The sequence below is a fragment of the Pelodiscus sinensis genome, chromosome 2, assembly GCF_049634645.1.
Source record: "Pelodiscus sinensis isolate JC-2024 chromosome 2, ASM4963464v1, whole genome shotgun sequence".
Lineage (NCBI taxonomy): Eukaryota > Metazoa > Chordata > Testudines > Trionychidae > Pelodiscus > Pelodiscus sinensis.
This window is the reverse complement of record NC_134712.1, coordinates 27585396-27596330: the sequence shown is the minus strand read 5'-3', so window position 1 is coordinate 27596330 and position 10935 is coordinate 27585396. Positions and strand designations below refer to the sequence as shown.

General features: G+C 43.2%; 1 long non-coding RNA gene across 1 annotated transcript; it reads right to left on the bottom strand.

Moving 5' to 3' along the window:
* Nucleotides 1-209: 209 nt before the first annotated feature.
* LOC142826698 (uncharacterized) lies at nucleotides 210-7305 on the bottom strand. Its single transcript, XR_012900902.1, has 3 exons — nucleotides 7038-7305; nucleotides 5586-5676; nucleotides 210-1021 (listed from the first exon to the last, which is right to left on the bottom strand). It is a non-coding gene; the product is annotated as an uncharacterized LOC142826698 (long non-coding RNA).
* Nucleotides 7306-10935: the final 3630 nt, after the last annotated feature.

Here is a 10935-nt window from a genome sequence, read left to right as displayed (position 1 = left end):
CTTAGACTATATTTGGGAAAGCATTTGCAAGCCAGATTGTTCACAATAAGGGCATGCCTACAGTATGAAATTATTTCGAAATAACCCCTGAAATAATTATTTTGAAATAGCATGTCCATGCTATAGGGAAGCCTCAAAATTAGTTTGAGGAAGGCTCCCTTAATGTGGAAGTGCTACCTTGATTTAGAGCCTCCAGAAGCACTGGGGAGTAATTATTTTGAATGACTTTTGGGAGTAGTTATTTCAAAATAGCAGTAGTGGAGAGTCGACACAATCACTATTTCAAAATAACTATTTCAAAATAAGCATTATTCCTCATGGAAAGCAGGAGTGCAGATTTTGAAATAACCAGCCTGTTATTTTGAAATAATGGGGTTAGTAGTGTAGACACTCAGCTTATTATTTCAAAATGTGTGTTATTTCAAAATAACTGCCTAGTGTAGACCAGAGCTAAGATAAAACAGAAGGCTGCCAGAAGAAGGAGTACTTCAAATAGAAAGCAGCTAATGGGATTATGATATCTGATGGATCGATCCTGTTTTGTTTCATCTAGCATATCAAAAAGAATGGTCACGGTACAAGAAGTGAAACCAGAGACTTCATCTTTTATCTGAGATGTAAATCAGAATGGGGTTGATTAGGAAGCAGAAGTTAGTTTAGACTAGGGACCATGTGAGAGAATGGGATCCAGAGAGATATTGTAAGACCACAGTGGAACAGCCTATGCCCAAGCACAGTGAGTGTCTGGGAAGAATAGGAAGGTCCAGGCCCAAGGCAAGCTGGATGGACACATTTGATGTCAATGTGCCAATGGGATGGTGACAACCAGCATGATAACTCAAGGCACTGTTCCTCACAGGACTAGTCAACTGAGAAGTGCTGATATTCTTGCATTTACTTTGGGACCACCAGCAGGATATTGACACACGCAACTCTGGGAGGATGTTCTGTTATTTGAGAAACTAACTAAAATGTTACTATTACACACATCCAGACACTGTATCAAACTCTTGCATCTCACCTGTAAAAAGAAAAAAAAAGTTCAATATGATGATGACAAAAATGAACTCATGAAACCAATGTCACATAAAGGGGTTGTTTTGCTTGTCCAAAACATTGTTTTTCAACTGCAGTTCTCTTTAGACCCACTCTGGAGCTCTGATTGGCTTTACAAGTTTCTAGTGGAACAGCAAAACCCTGAGTAGCCGCCTAAACAGCTCAGCATGCACTCTTCTGCTGGGTACTCTGTCTGGGATACCTACACCAGAGTTCCCATTCCCTGTCAGAAACAGAAGAACCAAGGTTATCACTTCTAATGACTCTGAGAGGAAGAAGAGGCAGGGCAGGGAAGGAGGGTGGAGACAAATGTAAATGGCATCAACAAAAAATAGATTCAGCTTGGCTGTGTTAGCTTGAGCTGTAACTAACTCAAAGTTCTGGTGCTGCATTTATTTTAGTCAGTAGGCAGTTTGGTTTGCCAAATGTTAGCTTAGTGGCCTATTTTACAGTGTAAGGATTAGTGTCTTAGTACAATTAGGAAGGATTGTTGTAGTAATGGGAATTAAGGCAAATCACAATTTAACCAGACAGAGTATTAGGGAATATATCTGCTTATGGCGGTTCTTAAGGTTCCATCATTAGAGGTGTTCAGAAACAGAATGAATATATTTCTAGAAGGATTAGTGTAGTCATGGAAAATCCTATGTTTTGGCAGGGGCTTGGATTAGATCTGAGAAGTCCTCATGTAAAACTAGTTAATTGTGATTCCATGTAACTGTCAGGAGGGTAGAGCTGGAATGGAATACAGGATTTTGCTATTGAAGAGGCAAGGAGTTTGGGATTATATAAGGAATGCAAAGAAGGACTGGGCATTTGGACAAGAACTCTGAGACAAAGCAATCTGGATAGAGGAGGGCAGTGTTTTGGAGCCGAGACAAGTTTGAGAAGCAATGAGGGATGATACATGTGAAAAAACAGCATTCCTTCTTCTTGTGCTAGAAGCAGGCAGCTAAAAGGGAAAAACCTCAAACCTCCAACATCTTGTGTTCAGTGCCAAGTTACTGACTCCCAGGACATTGTAAGCATTAAACTAGGCCAGATGCACCTGAAAAACAAAATGATTTTTCCTTCTTCCACTCCCAATTCACAATTTAGCCCTCCCAAAGATTTTAAAGAAAATATTTCTAGTATCCACTGTTTGAGGATTCTGAACTATCAACAAAAACTTTAAAAAAAAGGAATTTTGTAAGTCATAGCAAACTACACTCAGAAGAACACTAGGCTCATAGCAAATTAATGCTGGGTTTCCTGAATAGATTCTACATTGCAAAAACGGTGCAACTGATCAGATGTGCCATATGAGAATCACTGCTGAACTCTGTGCCAAATCAGGTGCTACAATGTGGTCAAAAACTAGGCAAGCCTTCCCATGTGATATCAAACTAACCATGGGGTTGGGGGGGGGGGCGAGAAAAAAAGAATAGGATTTGCTGAAATGCCTCCAGGAGATTTAAAAAAAATCATGTATTCCTTTATAAGAATATCAAAGGTGTTTTTTTTTTTAAAGTAAACTAGACAAAAGCCAAGAAAAAAAATAGGGTAATACCAGATCCAGGTGGTGGAGACAGTGTTAAGTTGTGAAACATGGGAACCACTCAGGGAATCATTCAGAAAACTTGAAACCTTGAATGTCTCTAACATTTATTATACATATAGCACCAAGCTAGCTATTGACAAAAACTTCCTTTTTCAAGGCTGGAGCTAAAAGGATTTTTATTCATTGTAGGGGAAATGATAGAAAGGGGTTGAGGTGAATGATGTGGCAACTTGGAAATTAATAGGGGAAAATCCATATTTGTCTCATAGAAAGATAAATAGGGGAAATTTCTTCCTAATAGGTACATCTCAAAGGTGCACTTGAACACCATTAGAGCAGCAGAAATAACCTTTAAAGGCAGTTTGCTCACTTGCAGTGAGCATCGCTATAATACTTTTTAAAAAGTTCATGGCTGCGTCTAGACTGGCAAGTTTTTCCGCAAAAGTGGCCGCTTTTGCAGAAAAACTTGCCAGCTGTCTACACTGGCCGCTTTGAATTTGCGCAAGAACACTGACGATGTAATGTAAGATTGTCAGTGTTCTTCCGCAAATACAATGACTCTCCCATTCGGGAAAAAGCCCTCTTGTGCAAATGCTTTTGTGCAAGAGGGCCAGTGTAGACAGTTGAGAACCATTTTGCGCAAAAAAGCCCCGATGGCAAAATTGGCGATTGGGGCTTTCTTGCACAAAACCGCATCTAGATTGGCACAGATGCGTTTCCGCAAAAAGTGCTTTTGCACAAAAGTGTCCATGCCAATCTAGATGCTCTTTTCCACAAATGCTTTTAACAGAAAAACTTTTCAGTTAAAAGCATTTACGGAAAATCATGCCAGTCTAGACCTAGCCCATATGTATAATAGGAAAGAAAAATGCTTATGTAAGAGTCTCTAGTTATTGTATGTTGATATTGTGCCTTTGAGCATCTGGTACTACTATTACCTACGTTGATAAAGGTAAAAACACCACAACTACCTGTATGGTACAGGTTGGACCTCCCTCTTCTGGCAACTTGAGGACCTGACCAGCCCTGAAGAAGGGAGTTTTCTGCACCATGGGAGGATGGCACCTTTGCCAGGCTCCCTAGTCCCTGGGCCATTGGGGTCTAGCTCCTTGGCCAGCCCCAGGGTTCTCAACTGCCCCAAGGCTGCCAGACTTTGCAGCCCTAGAGCTATGCTGCTCCAGGGCCACTGGGTGTATGTCTACATTACAGAGTTTTTCGGGAAAATGGCAGTTTTTTCCACAAAAACTTCAATTACGTCCATACAGCGATCGCGTTCTTTTGAAAGAAAATCGAAAGAACAGAGAGGTTTTTCCAACACTGGTAAACCTCTTTCTATGAGGAAGAAGCCTTATTCCAAAAGACCTCTTTCAGAAAAAGGTGTGTGGATGGGGAAGGAGTTCTTTCAAAAGAACAGAAAAGAGGAAAAAGCACAGCTGCCCTGGTAGCCATTCTGCCCATAGTAATCACAGCTTACATGCGAGAGAATGTCCATTCAGTGTGGACTCTATCTTTCAAAAAAGCAGATCACTTTTTCGATGTGCTTTGGCAGTGTGGATGCTCTCTTTCGGAAGAGGTTTTTCCATAAGATCGCTTCCAGAAAAGCTTCTTCTGAAAAAGCCTGAAGTTTAGATGTAGCCTGTGGATCCACTGCTCTGGTGTCATCAGGGCTTCAGTGCCCCGGGCCCACCAAGGCTCCACAGCAATAGAGTTGTTGGGGCTCTGGTGCCCTGAGGGTGCTGGGGCTCTGCTGCTCTGAAGTCACTGGGCCTGCATAGCCCTGGGGCCATCAGGGTTCAGCTGCTCTGAGACCACTGGAACTCCATGATCAGCCACAGGCTATCAGGGCTCTTCTTCCCTGGGCTACTGGAGCTGTGGCCAGCCCCCGGGCCACTGGCCCCCACAATCCAAAGGCTGCCCCAGGGCACCAGGACTCTACAGGACTCTCTGAACTAGAGGCTCTTTGATTCAGCAACATCCATGGTCCAATAGGACCAGGGATGTTGCCAGATCAAAGTCTCAGACCAGAGAGATTCAACCTGCATTCCATTGTAACACAAATATTGTGCTCTTTATTGTGTATGAATTTTGTGTATGCTTACTGATCAGAGGCCTTATAGGAAAGCTCTGGAGACTGACCAGTAAAAAATAACATGAACAGTAATTCTATAAAAGTTTTTAAAAGTTGACGAAAGTAAGGAGAACATTGAATGTGCAATTAAATTGTCATTGGACAGAATGATCTGCAGTCTGAGTCTGTCCCTAGATGGCATTGGATACTGCAAATTTCTCTTTACTTTAGCAATGTTTCCTCCAAACCACATTTGGAACAGAGCTCATTTTCATCTGTTCATTTCTCCTTTGTTGTATGACAGTGAAGAGAAGTATGGCCTGTATCCCTTTGTGTGAGAGAACAAACAAAGGAACGTGAAGGAAATATATTTGAATGCAGGCATGGGTAATAGTTGTAATGGGCTCCACTCCCCATGCTTTGTGAAATGGATTTACAGACACAAATATGCATAATTCAAAGATGCTTAGGAAAAATTCTCATGGAACCTATCAATCTTCATATCTTAATCCTCTGGGTCTGTATTTGGGTACACATTATTCTTGTGTGTAATATTACATATATGGAGTATAGAATACTTTATTGTTTTAAATGTGCAAATGAAAGCAGTTAAGGGTATTTCCAATGCTGGAATGCCTCAATGTCTGGGCAATCATATGTAAAAACTCTAATTGGTCCTCTAAGTCTTAGCAGTGGTTGGTCTTAGAAAGTCACATGACATCCTTAAATGGTCGGGACTGGCCAGGTAACTTCCCAGTGTAAAAGGGAATCCATAAAACAATGGCGAGGAGTCCTGTGGCACCTTATAGACTAACTGAAGTGTTGGAACATAAGCTTTCGTGGGCAAAGACCCACTTAGTCAGATGCAGATTCAGACTAACACAGCTACCCCTCTGATACATAAAACAATGGGAAGCTTACCAGGATCTCTGCTTTTGACTGGCAGGCCACTCCCAAGAAAGTGAACCAGAGACCCCAAGGAGAGGAGATTTCCCTGGTTCTGAAGGCTTGGCTGGAAAAAGAACAGTTTTAGGGTGAGTTCGTAATAAGTTTTTACTGAGGTTTTAGTGTAGACTTAGCTAGGCGTTTTATGTTATTTTAAGTTTGTAATCTATTTTGCTCTGCCTGTTCTCACTTATAACCACTTAAATCCTACTGCTTGTCTTAATAAACGTCACTTTTATTTAGTATCAAGTCCAGTGTAAATAATTGTTACCTGGGGAAGCAATCAGTGTGTACATCCTCCTTTCATTGTCAAAATGGGCTTACCTAAATAATTTGTTTCGGGTTTTGATCTCATTTATGGAGTGTTATCCCAGGAAGGTGGGCCCAAAACTGCATTTTCCTTTGACCTGAAGCATTTCAGTGTCTGTACTGCTTCTTGGGGGAAAGGGCAGCAGTGATCTCAGCTCTGTGCCTTCACTGGGGGATACCAGGGAGCTGGCCCAGCAGGACAAGGTAATAAGAAGCCCCAGAGAACAGAAAGGCAAGTGTCAGTGGTCTTGTCACTACCCCAGCAAGCCCCACCAAAGGACCTTCTGTGACCTCCCCCCATCACAATGGTAACTTAAATTTCACCAACATAGGATTGGACCCAATGTAATCAAGATGTGAACATTCTTTGTTCCATTCAGTTTAAAATGTTCTTACAATTAAATACCTATGAGAACACATGGAACCTTGTTTAGGCCAATGACAATGCAAATTCCACATTTTGAGGATCCCTGACTCTTTCCAGATTTCCTGCTTTGTGTTAACTCACAGTTAAATCTGTTGACTTGGAGGCCTGATCTCCTATCAAATGAGAAAGTATTACATGTGAAGATGCAAAATGGATAAATGATGTATTCACTGAAAAAAATCAGTTCTAGTCAATGAAAACTGCTCATGGATTTGACACAAATTTGACAAATATTATCAGCCAAAAATACACAACCTACATTATGAGGGGATTTAGGCACCATTCACAAAAAGGTTAGAAAAGGAGCTACAGCTGCTCTTGATACCCTCTAGCACAGGGGTTCTTAACCAATGAAGTGTGCCTCCCCAGGGAGGTGTGAAGGGGATACAGAGGAGGTGTGAGGTGCCTCCCAGAAAATTATCACAATTGCCTTCTCACTGGATAAAATTATAACATTTAGATTTCTTCATAATTAATATTATGAATTAAAATTATAAACATTAATTTCTTATTAACTTCTAGAGATCAGCACACTACAATAGCAGTGCAAATCAATCAGGCCTATGTGATGACACACTACAATAACAGTACACAAGCATTGCCGACTTTCATCTTCAAATATTATGTACATTTGTTAGGAAAAGGTTCACAGTAAAAAGCTCATATTAGGCATTGTAACAGGGTTCACTCACCCCACAGCACCACCAGCCATCAGACTTGGGAATTAGCTTGGACGGCTGTGTCCAGCATCCAGCTGGTTCACTAGGTCCCAGGGTTCAGGCAGGCCTTGGGGTTTGAGCTGGGCCTTCAACTCAGGCCGGTCCTCCAAATCACCAGGCACCAGTAGAGCCTTGGGTTCCTCTAGGCCAGAGGGTAGCCCTGCTGGCTGGCTGGCTTGGCCAGGCCTTGGCGGCCCAGGCAGGAAAGCCTTCTCTGGCCTGAGGGAAAGCAGTTACGGGAAGCCTGAGCCAGGTCTCAGCCTCATTAGCCAGGAGCCCTGGGCAGGCCTCAGTCTCCCTCAGAGGCTGGGCCCTGACTGAGCTCCCTGGCAGAGTTCTTATAGTCCCAGCCACGCCCCTTAGCTTCCTGTCAGGTGAGGGGACAGGGCTAGGCTGTGCACAAAATGGCTCCCAGGGGTGTGTGAACATGAAGTTCCCTTTCAGGGGAGTTGTGAAGGTAAAAAGGTTAAGAACCCCTGCTCTAGCAGGTATATTTACTTTGATGCAAGAGATACAAGTTCAAGCCCCCAATGTACTTGACTCAGAGCATGGATTTCAGTACAGCTCTCCCACATCTGGGTAATTACTAGGGGTGTCAATTAATTGCAGCTAAGTCACACGATTAACTCAGAAATTAATTGCAGTATTAATCACATTTTTAAACAATGGAAAATTGACAACTGAAATGTATAAAATATTTATGGATGTTTTCCTACATTTTCAAATATATTGATTTCAGTTACAACACAGAATATCAAGTGTGAAGTGCTCACTTTATATTATTTTATTACAAATATTTGCACTGTAAAACCAATAAGAAAAAGAAATATGTTTGTGGAAGATGATACTGCCAACTTTTTATTTATAGTGTTTCCTGAAAGTGAGAACCCGTATTTGTATAGCACTTTTGTAGCTGTCAATGGAAGATATTTACGTGCCAGATACGCTAAAAAAAATTATGCCTATTCATGCTTTAACCACCATTCCAGAGGACATGCTTCCATGCTGATGATAGCTTGTTAAAAATAATACATTAATTTTGTGACTGAATTCTTTGGTAAGGAATTGTATGTCTGCTCTGTTTTATCAGCATTCTTCCATATATTTCATCTGATAGCAGTCTCAGATGATGACCAAGAACATGTTTGTTTTAAGAACATTTTCATTGCAGATTTGACAAAACTAAAAGGAGATACCAATAGGAAATTTCTAAAGACAGTTGAAGCATTCAAGGTTTGAGTCTTCAACATGTCTTCCAAAATCCAAGAGGGATGAGATGTGGAGCATGCTTTCAGAAATTTGAAAAGACCCATACTCCAATAGAGACTCTGAACATGCATCAGTCTGTACTGCTTTGGATTGTTATCAAGTAGAACCAGTCATCAAATGGACACATGTAGTCTGGTTGAAATGGAATGGTGGTTGAACCATGTAGGGACATCTGACACTTAAGAATCTCATGACACTAACTACACAAATACCTGCTCTCATTTTTAGGTAGCATTTTTAAAAAAAGAAGCAGGCTGCATTATCACTTGCAAATGTAAACAAACATGTTTGAGCAACTGGTTGAACAAAAAGTAGGACTGAGTAGACTTGTAGGCTCCAAAGTTTTACACTGTTTTGTTTTTAAGTGCAGTTACTTTTGTACATAATTCTACATTTACTAGTTCATCTTTCATAATAAAAGATTGCATCTACTTGTATCAGGTAAGCTGAACAATTCTATTTTTTGTCCTGCTGAGCCAGATGCTCTATTCTCCCCCAGCTAAAGTCACAGTGTTGGGGTAATAGTCCCCCAGCAGATCAACATAGCCCAGCTCTGGGAAGGCTCAGCTAGAGGGACTTGCCAGCACCCAATAACAGGCCAAATAGGATCAACCCTCCCACCCCAAAATCCATCATATTCTGTGTAAATAAACATGTTTGTCCCCTTTATCAATGAAAGAGATATGTACAGCTGTTGTTCCCTCCTAGTATTTATACTGCGTTAGAGCAAAAACAGCAGGGAAGGGAATCCTAGAAGGATTGACTGGGATCCCTACCACAGAGACCCATTGAGAGCCCCAACCCCTTGGGAAGAGGTGAGAGGCTGGCCCAAGCAGGGGCCTGGGAAAGAGGGGCTCTTGCCACATGTGGTGTTAGCAGTGGGATTCTACTGTGAGGCCTCACAGCAACCCTAAAACTGGTTAACTTGACCCCTCTTAAAGGAGAAGACCATATGGAGGATGTGGTGAAGGCAGGCCGCGGCAGCCCAACAAGAGACTACCCGAGTGTATGTGGTTGCCCAGCAAGAGTTGGTGCAGCTTCTGCATGAAACAAACCAGCTGCTGATGAGCCAGGCAGCTCAGGACTGAGCTACCCTGCAGAAGGTGGTGAATCATTTGAAAGCACTGCCATCCAGATGCATAGTCAAGATGGGACCTGGTCATTACAAGCCAGTTGTTACTTACAGAAGATGACAAGGGATGATGATGTGGAGGCCTATCTTTTGGCCTTTGAAAGGACAGCCTTGTGGGAAGCCTAGCCCCAAGTCAAGTGGGCCAGCATTTTAGCCCCTCTCCTGAGTGGGTAAGCCCAGAAGGCATATTTCAATATGGTGGAGGAAGCAGCTTCCAATTACTCCAATTGAAAGCTGAGATTCTGGCGTGGGCAGGGGTCACGTCAGCTGTGAGAGACCAAAGATTCCATGAATGGAAGTATTGGGATGACAGAGTGCCCAGAACCCAATTATTTACCCTGATCCATCTGGCCCAGAAATGGCTGCAGCCCGAGATCCACAGCCCAGAGAAGATCATAGAGATCATCATTCTCGACAGGTATATGAGACTCTGGTAGAGTGGCTCAGGCAGAAGTGGCTCAGGCAGAATAACCTCTCTATGTTGGATGTCTTAGTGGCCCTTGTGGAGAGGTGATTGACTGCCAAAGAACTTTCCCGAGGTGCATCAGAACAAGAGGCCTGCTCTCACTGCAAGGGTCCATGCTCCTGAAGCTTCAGACTGAGCGTGGACAGAGAGAAAGGAAGCAGAACAACTGGAGGTTGCAAAGGGACTTGGGGGCTGGGGTAGAGAGGACCAGGGGGCAAGACCCAACAGCTCAAAGAAAAGGAGGGTGCCCCATGCAGGACAGAAGTATTACGCCTGTTGGGAAATAGGGAATATAGCAATGCAATGCCCTCATGGAATGTGACCTATGGAACCTGCGAGACTCCTGTGTCCTAATAAACCTTGTAGGCATTGTGATCCTCCTCCTCCCCCTCCCTGGGCCAGTAGAAACCACCACATTAGTGGACTCTGGGAGTTCAGTTACATTGGTCTTGGACCAGCTGAACCGAGCCAAGTGCACCGGGATATCTTGTGTACATGGGGATGTTAATTATTACCCCACCATCCTTGTGAAGACAGAAGTTCAAGGAAGTGTCAGAAGCATGACTGCGGAGGTGGTCCCAAGCCTCCCCTATTCAGTTGTCGTAGGATAGGACTTCCCTGGGTTTATCTACCTGCTACCATGGGACTGGGCAGAAGAAGGTAGCTCCCTCCCAATCTTCCACGAATTTTCCCAGGACCTGTTCTCTCTGCCAGGGAAACCCTGGAAGAGGAGGCAGGAGATAAGGGCAGCTAAGAGGTTGGGGACAAGAATCTTGGCTCAAAATCTGAAGCAGGCGTTTGGAGGGGGAGAAGCCCGCCTGACTATTAGGAGGGAAACCCTGGAAGTAGATGAGCCAGAAGCAGGGGCTCATCGGGGGAGGGAACTGAGGTAGGTCCCCTTGAGCTTGGGCATGTTGGACCCTCACAGGAGACTTTTGGACAGGATCAAGCCAACAACCTAGTCTATCAAAATGTCCGTAAGGATGTGTTCGAGGTTAATGGGG